The sequence below is a fragment of the Lissotriton helveticus genome, chromosome 6 (assembly GCF_964261635.1).
Source record: "Lissotriton helveticus chromosome 6, aLisHel1.1, whole genome shotgun sequence".
Taxonomy (NCBI): domain Eukaryota; kingdom Metazoa; phylum Chordata; class Amphibia; order Caudata; family Salamandridae; genus Lissotriton; species Lissotriton helveticus.
The window spans coordinates 247,817,479-247,829,628 of NC_136067.1; positions in this window are offsets into that span (position 1 = coordinate 247,817,479).

Sequence of the window (12,150 nt, forward strand, 5' to 3'; positions counted from 1 at the left end):
AGTAGGGAAATTAGGGAGCATATCACTAGCCGCATGGATGAGCTTAGAACAGCAGAGGTTGAGTTGATAAATGCCATTAAGGAGGGCCGGGACACAGATGAGAGTCAGGCTTCGGTGGCTAAAGTCAGGGCTACTCTCCTGGATTTTTTTGTCCATGACCTTCCTGCTAAGTTCCTGCAGTTCCGTACGGAGATGTTTGAGCTGGGTGAAAAATCAGGCAGGGTCTTGGCCAAAGGGCTCCAGCAGAGGAACCTGGCTAATCATATCATTAAGATTCAAGACTGTAGAGGCCAGGTTCATGATACACCAGAGGGGGTTATGAGAGTCTTTTGACAGTTTTTCCACACACTATACACAGAGGAGAATACTTCCTTAGATATAGAGTCGATAGCAGAGGCTTTTCTTCAGGATATCAACACCCTTGGTCTCACACCTCAACAGAATGCAATTCTATCTGTGCCAATTGAATGGGAAGAGGCTGAGCTCGCAATTAATTCGCTAGCAAATGGAAAAGCTGCTGGCTCAGATGCAATTCCCCTGGAGTTTAATAAATTGAGCCAGGCAGAGGTTCGGCTGGATTTTTTGCTAGTTCTTAGAGCCGCACAGCATGGCCATATACCAGATTCTTGGCGTCAAACTAATATTATCCTTTTTTTTAAAAAAGGGAAATCTGAACTAGACCCCTGCTCGTATCGCCCTATATCTTTAATAAACACTGATAGCAAGATCTATGCCAACATTTTGTCATCTAGATTGGCCCGGGCAACTCCTTTGGTTTCATTGCGCCAGCACAGCTTTGTCCCAGGCAGGGATATGACCGATCACGTTCGTCGGGTTATTGCCATGCTGGACTGGGCAGAGTTTACTGGCTCCCCAATTGGAGCGATCCTGTTGGACGCCGAGAAGGCATTCGACAGGGTCGCCTGGGGATTCTTATGGTCAGTTCTTCGATGGAAGGGAGCCAGCCCGGCGTTTATTCAGGCGATTCAATCACCATATATTGCTCCAGTGGCCACCATATCTGTATCAGGGCTAGTCTCAAAATGCATTTAGTATTAGCAGGGGCACCCGGCAGGGCTGTCCCTGCTCGCCCCTGCTCTTTGCTCTTTACATAGACCCCTTTTTAAATAAAATTGAGCATTCCTTAAATATTCCACCGGTCAGGGTCAATTCCATTGAGTATAAGGCATTGGCTTGCGCTGATGAAATTGTCGTGCTGACCCAAGATGTGGCACTGGCTTTTTCAGCTCTAAAGCTGTTAGCTAATCAGTTTGGCCAGCTATCTGGGTATAAACTCAACGTCACCAAACCCACGTGATCCAGTCCTCTGTTATGGGTCCATCTCAAGCCCCAGTGATCCACTCCGCAACTTACTTAGGAGTTAAAATTACGGCTTTAGTAAGCAATATTCCAGATCTGAACATTTTGCCGATAATAGAATCAGTTAATTCTTTTTTGGCAAGATTGGACAACCTACATCTCTCTCTATATGGCAGGTGCAACGTTCTAAAGATGCTGGTTCTCCCAAAGTTCTTATATTTATTCAGAACTATCCCCTTGGAATTTTCTCAAACTAGTCTGGCCAGGTGAGAGAGGACTTGCAACAGATTCCTCTGGGGATATCACCGCCCTCGCAGGGCTGCGAAGTGGATGTGCCTCCCGAGAGATCAGGGTGGTTGGTCAGTACTGAACCTTTTGTTCTATTTCTGGTCCTCAATGATTCAACATTTTGGTCTACCACTGCTTGGGGATAGGCGGTAGTCCATTTGTCTTGTAGGCCCTTAATCTATGAAATAGGTCTAGGAGATGACGCTAAGGGGATCCTACTATGGATTGTTGAACCTAGTTACTACAAGAAGACCAAATTCAAAGTTATTGGGACAATGTGTTCTGTTTGGCGCAAGATTCAACGTAAATGGACTATCCCCAACATTAATTTTTATACATCCTTTATAGCTGCAAGACTGCTACCTCCCATTTTTCAAGATCAGTTCACCTTTAGGTGGATGTCGCTAGGACTAGTACCATTAGGGGATCAAGGCTCAGACGGGAGCATGGCCTCATTCTTAGTTTTAAAAGGCAAATTCCAACTTGATACACACAATTTTTTTAATACTTGCAGATGCGTAGTTTTGTTGATAGACTGAAGGCTCAAACAACTACTATATTTGACAGGGTTATATTGTTTAAACTGATTATGAGGAGATCTAAAATTGGGGCAGTCTATCAACAATTATTATCGGGTCTACCCGATGACATCCCTTTACAGAATGCCAAGTGGGAGGCTAAGCTGGGGACGACCGGAGTGGACATTACACAGGCCCTTGAATTGTCCAGCTGTGTTTTAATTTCGGGAAGTTTGCGCTTCAATGCTACATGTACCTATTTGATTTATATTACACTCCGGCCAAAATCTCCAAATGGGGTGGTAGCGGTGCTCACTCATGCCGGAGGTGTGGCATTATAGCGGCCTATGATTTACACATGTTTTTTGATTGTCCAAAATTGGGGCCCTTTCTCGCGGATGTAGAACAATTTATTAATTCAAGGCTTAAGATTCCGGTTACTCTTTCACCCGAGGTGGTGGTATTTGGGTGCGAGATCATGGTATGCTTCTGCTCTCCTTCTTATTGCTATGTCCTTAGTCCGCCTTTGTATCACATCACAATGGATTAGCCCAGATGCACCTACCTTTTTTAACTGGAGAGCGAGGATATTGGCTCTTTATATTCTAGAGACAGGAGTTTGGTTAAGATGGGGTAGAAGAAGGCGGGAGCTGGGACAGAAGATCTGGGCTCCATTGGAGTGGCCTAGCAAATAAAGGAGCAATTAAGGGACTCTGCTCTCTTTTTAGTTTCTTTTTAGTTTTTTTACTTATCCATTCTTGGATTTTTGCTTTCCTCTAAAAAGTATTAGGGGGTTCATTTGTACTCTTAAAACTTCTTGCTCTGTTATTGTGTTTTTTTCTTTTTCTTTGCTCGTCTTCTGCCTTGGGCTATCGCTAAATGTCTTCCAAACTCAAACTTATGTGGATTATTTGGATATTTGGTTTTGTATAAATGCACATTTGCATTTATTTTGGTTGCTTGTGCAAGGTTTTTTTTCTGTGCCACAGCTATTATGCTGTCGTATTTCCCTTTTGTTTTTCAAGCTTTAATAAAATAATTTATTTTTAAAAAAGGACGAACCAGGGCATGGGCAGGGGCAACAACTGGAGCGGCAGCGAGGGCCAATTGTGCGGGATCAAGGGCCAGATACATGGCGGGAGCATAAGTAGAGGGGTGTCCAACATAGAGGACATGAGAGGGTCATCCTCCTTGTGCCGGGCCTTTTCGGGGACCTTCTTGGTAACGTAACATCTGTCTGCCTGCATTCGATGTAATATATCATGTATCACTATACCCTCTTCTATTTTCTGATCATCATGATTCTGGGCCTTCTGAATCACACTAATACGCATTGTTTTAGCTTCGCTCTTTTTGAGTTTGATTTCCTTCTGCTTGGACTCCTTGCGCCAAACCCGAAAGGAATGAAGCATCGCAGGTCTAACTTTTCTCTGAAACAATTTCTCCTCCAGATTGTCTAATACAGGAGGTTCAAAACTACCGTTCATTGGCCATTGTAACTCAGCATTACCCTTTGTAAACCTGTGCCAGAGTGAGGAAAACACAATTGGGGCAATACCATGTTTAGCATAGACTTCATGATTAGGGGTCCCCCTGGGAGGAATAGGACAAGATTCCTCCAATGCGGAGTCCTGTGCACAACAACAAAAACACCATTTCCGAAACTTACTAAATCCAGGCATCTCTAGACACATATCCTGGTTACAAACATCAAAGGGTACAATCGAACATTTACAGCATATAACTGTACTTACCCCTTGGCTTCAGCTTTTGCAAAAGTCGAACAATACCCAAAACCAAATACAATTCACCAAAGAAGTGGGTCACTCCCACTCTTACCTGACCGTTAATCTTCCCTCGCACGGCAAGTGTCACAAAGGTCTCGATCTCCCAAAATTAGGAACCGGAACTGGGGCGTCAGTCAGAGCTGCAGTCGGATAGCTCTTTAGGAGGGAGGAATCACGCAATCGGAGACCTCGGGCCCACAAGGACAATTTTCAGCCGATGAAGTGGCACGCCTCCCTTGGAATTCGATCACGGACCCCTCACGAACACCAGGCTCGATGACGACCACCGAAGACACCCCACATTGGGCGCCAATTGTAGAACTGGCTTTTGGAGACCCCTTCCCACTGGAGAGTCAAAGAAAGCAGTGCAGGGGACACCTAGAATCTTCGGGTTCACCTTCTTTACTCATACATTGCCAAAGAGAACAAGACAACTTAACTGTGGAGGACAGTAAGTTACTTTATTAGTTCGAGCTAAATACAGGGTCCCAGGATGGTACAAAGACAATTCTACAGAGACTGCTGCTTCACTCCGCAGCGCAAACACAATTATAGCACTAGCCACACCCTTTACACATCCAATCAGAATACAAGTTCCTTATCAGTCTCGGGTGGCGTAATCGTGGCCAGGGAGAATCTGTCTCTGATTGTACAATGTACACAGCCTCTGGCTTCAGCACCTAGATGGCGTGGTCACGGAGCACAGCCGTTAGTCGTGGGAGGCTGAATTACCCACAGTTCACAGGATGTGGCTACGTCTCTCAAGGTACACAAGCAGCTTCTCGGAATCGGCTCAACCGCAAGGAGCGGGGAGGGCTAAGCAAGTTCTAACAGGGACACAGAAAGCAATCCTTCACCAGGTTGCTGAGAGCATGGCAACACAAAATGGAGTCTCAGCGGTCATTTTAGGCACGGTTCAACAAGCCCCATTCCTGGACACCATAAGCTGGTCCAGTGGCTCTCTGGGGAGTTGCATACGTGGCCCAGAGCCTCCTCTCCGGCTAGGCTCACAGCCTCATCCTTATCCGCCTTGATTCCCACAGATACTGACCCTGTGACCCCAGAGCATCACTCATCATCAGTCTGAGCTCCCCCACAGCTTCTTGCCCCCGACGGCAGCCCCAGGAATGAGGCTTCTAAGCAGCTGAAATGCCTGGTTTTTGTTACCAAAATGCGAATTATCGGTTTCAATAATAGCCTCAAATACAAACTGCTTAGACTCGGTGTAAACCTTCAAGTGCTTGTTGTGTCTAAATGTACAAACACCAGCTGTTCACCAACAAAAACACAAAAACCAGCAAAACAAAAGGGTTCACGCACCGCCTGGCCCTGGAAGTGGGGCTGGAGTCAAAGTTGCAACTTGGCGTATTTCTACGCTGCACAGAGGTGCACAAGGTCCGGCCTGGCGGGCCCGGAAAGGGGCCTGGCCCCACCTTCCCACGCACCACTATGGGCGGCAGAGGGCACACATTGTCTTCGGCATATTGGGGTCCTGTGTTCCCAAACTTTTCACAACTTCTGCCAGCGGCTCCTGCTGCTCCTCATGTAGCACCTCCAGGGACGACTGGCAGTGCAGTAATATTAACATCAAGTAAAAATACAAAGGGAGCCTGGTCAACGGGAGGGATGTGGGAGCATGGAGAACATGGACAATGGGAGGGGGGCGGGAAGATGGAGAACACAGACAACTGGAGGGGAGCAGGAACGAAGGGAATGTGGACAACGGGAGGGGGCGGGAGGATGGAGAACACGGATAATGGGAGGTGGCAGAAATAAAGGGAACGCGGACAACAGGCGGATGGAGAACATGGACAAACGGGAGGGAGGCGGGACCAAATTAAAGCACAACAGGAAACTAGAAAAAATAGTACACGTACTGTGTAACAACCAAGTAAAGAGGAAAGTAGCCATTGCAGTATACAAATGACGACATGGCCGTACTGAGGAGTGACTAACAAGCCTATTAAGGAATCAGATGCCAGCATTTATGAAGGGCAAAGACACAAGCCAATGAAAAATGTGGGCGGGGCTTCTCCTCCATACTCTACCTACAATAGATCGCCAGAGCTGAGCTTGTCAGCTGGCTCTAGCTCGACCTAAAAACGTGCACTCAAATGCTTCACAACCTCCCAAACTGCTGGATATCCTCCTCTTGATCACTTAATCACCTCCCAAATAAATGGGGTGCGGGTGCTTCCATGGTCCTGTGCACAGCTAAGCAATGGGGATAGACGTAAAGACGTACTCGAGCCAGGGATTCACAAAAGTCCACTCATTATGCACCCAGGCCTTTCTGGCTTCACAGTGTTACTTATACATGACTGCGATAACACAGGCTGATACACATCTGCTGCACTTTTGCTCTCAGCAGAGCAGGGCTGCAAAGGCTATCCTGAAGACATACTTCTAAAGACACTCAAGTGGATGGTATAAATCTGTCCTGCAGCGTACATGTAACAGACGAAGTTTATGTTATGGGACCTATTTCCACATCATTGTACAGTCTTACCTAAACCCATTGCATAAGCATTGGGATATTTTAGCAGTTTTCCGGTGCCCAAAGTCAAAATGTGCCAGTTAATTTACTGTCCAAAATCATAAAATGTGGAAAGTCAATGTGCAATGGCGAGTTCTCTCCTTTTCATTTTTCTTTTCCTCTCCCCGAGTCCTTTCTTCCTCCGTTTATAATCTCCTTTCAAGACCGACCTCACAGCTGACCTGGCTATCTTTTCATTCTCTGAAAGGTGACCTTTCAAAACAAGTATACTTCATGAGAAGGTTTAGAACAAACCCTTTCAACTGGAAAAAATCTTGATGGCAGCAGAAAAACAGATAATGGCATTAACTTCAGACACAATAAAATTTCGGATTTAGATTGCATTCACTTCGACGGTTTTGAAATGTAGTGATCCTGGCAGTGGTAAAGGTTCTACTCTTTTGCAGGCTAAGCTGACATTTTTCTGAGGTCTGGATGATTTCTAAGACATCATTTTTAATCTGCTATGACATTTTATCTTTCAACAATCAAGAGATACAAAATGTTCTTGAACTGAGCACATGATAGTTTTGTGTCATTCACGGGAAGCTTTTGAATGTCTGACGTGTCCATTGTATTAATACATTAAAACTGCATCCACGTATATTTCTTCTCTTTCCACATATATATTGAATTTCTCTCTTGAGAGTTATGGCTTTGTCTGAGTCCTGATCTAATGTTTAGATAATCCGCAGCATATTGTGCGTAGGGCGCATTCAACAGCTTTTTATGTACACTTCCAGACGTGTTTTGAGTAAGCATTTACAAATTGGAGCACTCATTTTTGACGGTTTCAAGTTCTTTTCATTTTACATATTATTATTTTTTTGTATACCAATTTCACACGGTCAAGCATGACAAAAAAATTGCACATTTTGGCGAGGAACTACTTTATTCTTATTGGGCTAAATCGGTTAAAGGCTACATCGTCGCTAACAATGTATTTTTCTGCAACTTTTCCTTAATAATTGGCTACAAAACTAAAGGTCTTAAACGCAGATCAACAGATGCGTGGAATGCCACCCTACTCATTTGTAAGTAGATTTTCAATTATATGTCTATAAACGAGGATCTATTCAGAAGGGGCAGGGTAAAAAGTTATGCAATCTACACAGCCACAGGCCATAAACACATCTTAACGTTTCCTACAGCTGTGCCCCAAAGCAATTTGAAGAGTTCTGACATGATCAGAAAGTGGACATTGCACCAGTCCTACATGGCAATTCCACCCAGACTAATGTCATAAAAAGCATTATCAATCTAGATAAAGAAATGGCTACATACACGCCACGAAATGACAGCTACAGAAGTAGGGTGGTAACAAGGAAGCAAGATTAACTATCAACAGCAACAGTTGTGGCCGGCATGATTCGCGGGTGAGGGGGGCATGGGTCGCGCGGGGATGTAGTCACGCGGGGGAAGAGAGGGGTTCATTTTAAAAATTAAAAAAAATAGTTAACTTACCATCGCTGGCCTGGTCCAGTCCCTCGCCTTCCCTCGTCGTCTCTGTTCTTCACAGTAAGTAGGCAGCCTCCCTCCCCTCCCCTAAGCGAGAAAGCAGTGGGGCGATACTCCACCACCCACATGGCCCCTGAACAGGAAGTCTCCAGACTGTACCATACACAATTACAAAAATATAGGTTTTAAGTAAATTGTCAGAAGTACAACAATATGGCCCCCAAACCTTAGGCAGTTTCGGGAAAATACACACAATTTCTACCATATATAAACTTGTTATTTTGAATAAACTGCTTGGATTCTAAACATAAAAACGTGCCTTTTTCATCACCAAAGCAGCAAAACATTAAGGGCATATTTCACAAAGGTAAACTTAGACCAAAAGCCTAACTTAGACCAGTTACCTGTTGGATTTGGTGTGCCAGGAGACGTACAGGACGGGTGGGGGGTGGTGGGGGGGAAGGTTCACGGGCTTAGTCTATTATACGATCAGCAATATACGGCTTGTGTATAACATGATGTGTTGCATAATGATGATTACCTAATTGATGCTTTCTCGCACATTTTATACAAAGACTATAAGACTCTTTTTTCCTGATTTCTTCAGCCACTGTAATTGCCAAGCTGCTATCATTTAAGCCGGTTGGGGAATGTTAGGGGCGAAAATTAAAAAGACTGTATTTCGTAAACGATGAAAATGATAAGATGTATGACATATTATGCAGTCGCAAATAAAAAGTTAAATAAAAAAAAAAGTCTAACTTAGACCAAAAGTAAAGTTAGAATTTAGGTCTAAACTTAGACCAAAAGTCTAACTTTACTACTAGTAAGTTTATGTTTGCGAATCGGGCTCTAAATGTGTCCCAAAACACCAGGTTTTAATTTTCAGTAAATACATGTTTGGAACCCGAATATAAACGTGCCATAAAATGTTCTCATACACTTTTGACTGGAACAGACAGATCCTGACTTTCAAGCCCATTCATCACCAGCACATACTAAGGAGGTTTTCATGACTCCTGAGTCCAACCTGTCTAATAGTCCCTGTCCCTCAGCCGTCATACTGCTTACTTCACTAAATATGTTACAGCTGTTTTTCCAGCTTCAGTTTTTCTGTGCTCGAATGTCCCCCAGACATCCTCAACAACGGAGGCCTTTGCACCTTGGCAGTAGAGCTATACATGGGCACAGATTTACAATCTTACACGCAACGGAGCATAGCGTGAAAAATTGAAATGCTATGTTGCACGAATAGAAGAAACTATGCTGTCCCAAATTTATAAAAACACACTGTCCGTAATGTTTTCAGCTGCATTCGCACTAAAAAGGCTGTTATGCTGGGTACTCAACTTTACACTATGACAGAATGGCAGGCCAACGATGTATAGCATAAGCTTTGTACTTGTGCTACTCCTCATATACATGTGTCAGCTGAGTATATCTGTGCTTTTATATACACATGTATGCATTGATGTATCAGGCAACGTACCACGTCGACCTTTGCTTATACCTAATTTCACTTGATATAAGATTTTGATGCTGTTGGATCTGGCACTTTCTGCAGGGTCATCCCCAAACTTTTTGCCATCACCCCTCCTGTTTTTTTAACCTGCTTTGTTGTCTTTTAGGACTGATATCCAGAGCGAAAATACTTGTGCTCTCCCTTCAAACATGGTAACATTGGATTTCGACCTGGCAAAATAAACATTTTACTAGGCTTAAACCTTCCTTTTTAATACATATAAGTCACCCGTAAAGTAGGCCCTAAACAGCTTGTAGGGTAGGATGTGTTGTATTAAAAAAGTTGGATATGATCTTTTAAGTTTTACATGCGCTGGTTGTTGAAAAACTCCTAAATTAGTATTTCATTATTGCAAGGCCTACCTCTCCTATAGGATCATATTTGATTACCTTATTACATTGAATAAGTGATAATATTTGCTTGTGAGCAGGTAGGAAGGTCAATGTTTGGTGTCTAAGGAATTGTAATATAAAACCTTCCATAAGTAAAGTCAGATTTTAAGCACATTTCTGAAAATGCTACTTTTAAAAAATTGGTATTCTCTTGTCCTAATCCTTTGTTGCTTGCAGCCTGGTTCTTGACTAGGTGTAGGTAGCAGTTGGACTTTGTGTATTCCTACCGGACAGTATCACAATAGAGGATTTGGGTTTTGTCAGGCCGAATGGGCAATCTCTGAGTCAATGGGGGGTGGTGAAGTTGTCACATACCACACTTGCACTTCAAAGGCACTGGCCCAGAACCCTCACAAAGAACTTCACACTATCCTATTGGGCCTACAGACAAACTGGGACCAGGCAAGGGAGGCAAGAAATTACAGACACCTGTGTTGGGGCGAGACGCTAGAAGTTTATTCCACTTCTAAGTGAGCACCTGGTATAAAACGGGGAACCATAGACCCACTCTTCAGTACACTCCTGGACCTGTGTATCCTAAAAAAGAAGGACTGCCCTGCTACCTTGCTGCTTGAGGCATGCCATGCTGTCTGAGATGGAAGACTTGACCTGCACTCTTCATCCCAGATTGAAGTGACTCCAAAGGTCAGCTCACTGTCCTCCTGTTCTGAGCTACAAGGACACAACAAGCTCCAGAGGTCTCCCTGCAACTGCCCAGCTAAACTACTGCATGGACCTGCCTGGAGCAGCAGTTGGACCTGCCTGAGCCCTGCTGGCATTTGCTGGAGTGAGTTCCTGATCCCCAGGAGGTGACCCACAGGTTCTGGACCCTTGCTGTGGCGTCAATTGAGCTCCTCCTAAACAAAAAGGATAAATCCTGAAGTATTGGGCTCTTCGTGACCCCAATCAGGCCTGTTCGTGCCAATATATTTCTGCCTGCACCGACTGCCAATGGAAAACTCCGGTGAATCCACCTCTTCGCACAGTGACTGCTATTGCCAACATTAAATGATCTGCACTTTGCACCACAGCATCAACAGACCACGCTGAATGGCAGCACGAAGCTCCAGCATTGACCACCTGTGACACCCAACGGAATCTTTGCACTACAGTGACGACCTTCCGCAATATACGGCCTGCTCTCCGGACTACAGAAACGACCATCCACGATGCTCTGCCTTCTTATTTTGGCATCCTTCACCACAAACGGATCTGTGTGCACTAGACTTTATAAGGTAACTTTTCCAGTGGGTCCCTTTATTCTGCCTGCGCTATACCATAGACGGCCTGAAATTGTGACTTTCACTCGGTCCTGCACCACCAGATAACTGTGAGTGACGATATGTGTTTTTAGGTGCTATTCTTACCCTAATTTGCATATCTCTTGTTCTAATGATTGTTTTTTTGTCATTTTAGTGTAAAATAAGTTAATACATATCTTCCTCACACCCCCCTCAACCAGCATCCCAATTCCTCACAGACATAACGCTAGGTTAGGTTATGTTAGATTATCTGGCTTTGCATCAAGCCAAGGGCGTCATACATTGTTCTGCCCCTGTTATTCCCTCTTTGCATACATTATTAGGGGATTGTCTCTTAAAGTTGCAAAATAGTTTTGGCACTGTGCAGGGGTGAATAATCAGAGATAAATCCCTATAGCCCTGGAAAGTTGTTTGACCTGCTGTCGGCGCTGATTTGTTCAAATTTGCATGTTACAATTGTTTCTGAAAACCAAATGTAAATCTGGCTTTGTGTTTATACATGTTAGAAGGGTAGATAGTGCGGGAGTGTGCAAGACTTGGGTCAGACTTATTCCAAATCTGACAAGCTCTCCTGGTATTTTTGAGTCAGCACTCTGCAGCCTTTTGGCTTGGTTAGCACTATAGAAATGCCATAAACATACATACACATATACAGTGGCCACTTTGGGTACAGCTATTTAATTTGTGCCCGTGCCTTCAACCCCTGCCTTCATGTAGGAAATTTTCGCAGGGATTCCATTCTCATACAGAACTGTGCATAGAGACTTGGAACCTCAGTGAATTAGGGTGTGCCAAAACTCACCTTAGTACCCAAAATCCCCTACCAGACAAGCAACAGTGTCTCATTGGTTCTTACAAACTGCCAATGTTTAGACAAACCAGAACATGGACTTAGAACACCTCAGGTAACGTAGAACACATGAACACTCTTTCGTTATACAATCATTTCAATCCAGAACAAGGAGTAAATGAGGACGCGTGCACATTTGAAAGGTTTATTTTCTAATGCAGTGTTCTCAAGCGCAGTATCTTAGCTAATACAAGCAAACATATTATAAGAAACAAAG